Source organism: Lipotes vexillifer, unplaced genomic scaffold (genome assembly GCF_000442215.2).
Source record: "Lipotes vexillifer unplaced genomic scaffold, Lipotes_vexillifer_v1.1 scaffold779, whole genome shotgun sequence".
NCBI classification, from domain to species: domain Eukaryota; kingdom Metazoa; phylum Chordata; class Mammalia; order Artiodactyla; family Lipotidae; genus Lipotes; species Lipotes vexillifer.
Genome location: NW_006788448.1, coordinates 944,225 through 948,255, shown reverse-complemented (window position 1 = coordinate 948,255; position 4,031 = coordinate 944,225). Strand labels below are relative to the sequence as shown.

The 4,031-nt window shown below is 38.8% G+C and overlaps 1 non-coding gene across 1 annotated transcript; it reads left to right on the top strand.

Annotated features, from left to right (window-relative positions):
* The first annotated feature begins 250 nt into the window (after window positions 1-250).
* On the top strand, window positions 251-323 carry TRNAE-CUC (transfer RNA glutamic acid (anticodon CUC)). The gene has a single exon. It is a non-coding gene; the product is annotated as a tRNA-Glu (tRNA).
* The last annotated feature ends 3,708 nt before the right edge of the window (window positions 324-4,031 follow it).

The window sequence follows — 4,031 nt, the reverse complement described above, 5'->3', positions numbered from 1 at the left end:
TCCATTCCTCTGGTGATGGACATTTAGGTTGCTTCCATGTCCTGGCTATTGTAAATAGAGCTGCAATGAACATTGGGGTGCATGTGTCTTTTTGAATTATGGTTTTCTCTGGGTATATGCCCAATAGTGGGATTGCTGGGTCATATGGTAATTCTATTTTTAGTTTTTTAAGGAACTTCCATATTGTTTTCCACAGTGGCTGTATAACATCTTATATAACGAAATAATTATAGCAACTTGCTGAGGGAATTCCCTGGTGGTCCAGTGGTTAAGACTCTGCACTCTCACTGCCGAGGGCCCAGGTTCAATCCCTGGTCAGGGAACTAAGATCCCACAACCTGTGTGGTGTGGCCAAAAAAAAACTTGCTGAATTTCCAGATACGCTAATCCGACCTATCAGTACTGAAGAGAAGTAGCAAGCCTTGGAAGTAGGGAAGGTATAATTAAGTAAAGTATCTAGAAAAAGATATTTTTTTGTTCCCAGATATTCCCAATCCATCAAATCTATTTTAAAAAATAGAGTCAAGATTAACATTACTGGGCTTCCCTGGTGGCACAGTGGTTGAGAGTCCGCCTGCCGATGCAGGGGACGCGGGTTCGTGCCCCGGTCCGGGAAGATCCCACATGCCGCGGAGCAGCTGGGCCCGTGCGCCATGGCCGCTGAGCCTGCGCGTCCGGAGCCTGTGCTCCGCAACGGGAGAGGACCGCGTACCGCAAAAAAAAAAAAAAAAAAAAAGATTAACATTACTGATGCTTAGTTTTTAATGTGAGCAACTATCGTTTTGAAAATGAGGCATATTTTGTCCTGATTCTTGCATTGCTACTCACTCTGAAAATAACAGACACTCTGCTTCTGAATTTTGGCTCATAAAATAACTCTGGGTGTAGATTCAGTCCAGAAAATACTTTGGGGTTCCAGTTAAACAGTTCTATAAAATACAACAGCCCATCCCTCTTCCTGGGGGTGTATCTAGGGTAGGACATATACCTATATACTACATTTTTACCAGTTGTTGGTGCAATAAAAATCAAGTATTTTAAAGAAGAATTAGACCAATATAGAGTTGTCTATTATTTTAGAAAACTGTACTTTAATGCTGTAGTTTGGTATTTCTATTCCAAGTATTCCTGGTCCTTGTGTCTGGAATATTCTTACAAGACACTCTCCTGCCCCCATCATTAGAACTATCACCAGACCCCAGCCTCTCCCATCTCTCCCTCCTTCCCCTCCCATGCTCACAAAGACACACATTTTCTCTCTAACACTCTAGGGCAGTTAATTTCTAGATCTTTTGGGTCTCAGATGAAATGTTACTCCCTCACCAAACCCTGTTGTATTCAATCACCAGCATCTACCACAATGCCTGAGATATAGTGGACATATTAATTTATATTATTCCTATTTTTCGGATGAGTAATGCTGCAATTAACATCATTGTGCACGTATTCCATCCATATTTCAGGTTATTTCCTTAGGAAACTAATTGAGTTTAAAGGTATGAATATTTTCAAGACTAAATATATATACTGCGAAATCACTTTCTAGTAATTGTTCCAACTTCTACTCATACCATTAGTGTGGTCTTTCTGTGAGGAAACAATTAAATCTGGGGGCACTGTTTTCAGGCTTCCTAAATTCTACAAATTTATTTTGAATTGATTGAAAATGGATTTGCATTCTCTTTTTATTTTCCTCTGTTGTTTGCTTATTAAAAAAAAAATTCATTTCAATGAGCACTTTACTGACACACAAGTACATTCTCTTACAGTTTTCTTATTCAGTATCACATGATAGCTATTCTGAAAGGCAATTTTTTTCTTGGCCAAAACCACAAATTTTTAATGCCTCAAGTTGAGCTGTCATCTAGTTCACCAAACCAACAAAAGGGTGATAATACATTTTATATAAATAATTTGGGAGGATTCCTCCTGTCAAAACAAAAAGCACCTCTAAGAATAAACCAATATTAACAGTAGCAATTCAGAAAAAATACTCTAGCAAGTCCACAAATGATATTTCACATTTATCTTATGCTTTATGTGTGAAAGCCATATCATATACTGCAAATAATAAACTATATTTTATTATCAGGTTCATAATTCACGATATTATGTAGCAATTGAGGGGAAGGAGTAAAAGAATAAATGTTCTTTTACAGAAAACGTGGCAAAAACCAATCACCAAGATTAAGAGTTTTCCCCAACTGGCTAGTGTATGAACAACACAAATTGGGGTTTGGATATGCTGATGTTTTATATTGATTCAGAATATTTGATACCCTATGTCATGGATTGACAGACTTTTTCTGTAAAGGGCCAATAGTACATATTTTAGGTTTTGTGGGGTCATTGGGGATCTGTTGAAAGTACTCAACTCTGCCATTTTAGTGCAAAAGCAGCCATAGACAATGAGTAAACAATGAGTTTGGCAGTGAACCAGTAAAACTCTTTTTTTATTTTGGTATGAAGGAAAATTTATTTGGCTAGAGCATTTAAATAACGTAACTTTTTCTAAACCAATGAACTTGGTAATACACATCATTTCTGCAAGATTTTGATAAATTACACCCTTGCATTTAAAGACATTTCCAGATACACTCGAAGTAATTTACCACAGTTTTGGATGGCTTCATTTATAGCTGTAAAATGAATTAATTTGCTATAATTTTATTAAATAAAATCTTACTTTTCTTTGAACTAGTATCTCCAGCTTAGTGAAGAGCAGCCTGACACATAAACAAGACCCTGGTTATTCAAGTGAATAGAATGTAGGTGCTGTCATCAAGCTGATCTGTATTCGTAAGATCATCATCCTTAGAAGAGAACAGGAGGGAAGAACAAAACTTGGGGAATGACTTGTCAACATCTAAATAATTTCTTCAGGACTCTTACGATTTTATCCTTTTTCATTTCCACAAAAGGCTGGACTTATACAGTAGTTAATTATATAATCTGAAGTTTTAGAGTTTTTTTTCTTTTAGATTTTAGAATCATATAGGAATATAATTAGTAAAGCTCTTTGCCACAGTAGGAGGGCAGGAGGGCTGGAATTTGCTGACTCTTGGCCTATATGATAGATAGGACAGCCATAGGAGATGTTGCTCCAGAACTTGAGAGTCCAAAGCATGATTGTAAGGAAATACAGAAATATTTATAAAAGCATGAAAGAAACCACACTTTAAAAGTGGCAAATAAAAAAATAAAACCCATGTAGAGAAAGTCTGAAATAATATCCTGAAAGTTTTCAAAGCTGGTAGAAAGAGATGAGAAGAAACTGAGAGGCACAGCAGCCTCTCTCGGCTCAAGGCAAGAGGGAAGATAATTCAGAGGGTGCTGATGGTGAGTCGGGGGGACTAGGGATGTTTACTGAAGCTTGGATTGCAGGCTGGTCTTAATGGCAGAACCCCTAGGAGAAAGGACCTTTTTTCCTTAGGCATCTAAGGAAGGAATGAGCTATTGAGATGGACTTAGCTTGGTGTGTAGTGAGTGCTTTCTACTTGGTCTCATCCTCCCCTTCCCACGGTGGTGATCCTGGGGGCCAGCAAGGAAACTATGTTGCCCAAATGTTACCCAAATTACGATGGCCCAAGACCCACTGGCTTTATTTATCCTTCCCAAAGTGTACTCAGATATGTCAGAGAGGTCCTGCAGTGCTGCCTCTTACGTGGCAAGTACTTCCTCACCTTCTTGTCTTTTATTCTCCCTGTTACACCTGCACAGTGGTGCCTCTCTGGCTGATGGCCCTCATGCTTTGCACAGCATAGCTCTCCCTCCGCTGGTGCTGGTGAGCCCCACTGCTTTAGAAGAAAAGGTATATTTTTCTCCTTGTAGAGATGGCATTCAGCTTTGACTAAACTGTAGTGACGTAAGTGGATACAGATCTCTTTCTGTCACAAAATAAGTCCAGATTCCTTTTGTGCCACCATGCTTAGCCTGTGGTTTTTATCCTCACAGTTGCAAATTGGCTGTTTTGCACCTCCATATCAAGTCCACAGTCCAGGTAGGAAGAAGGCAAAAGGGAAAGAGGTGGT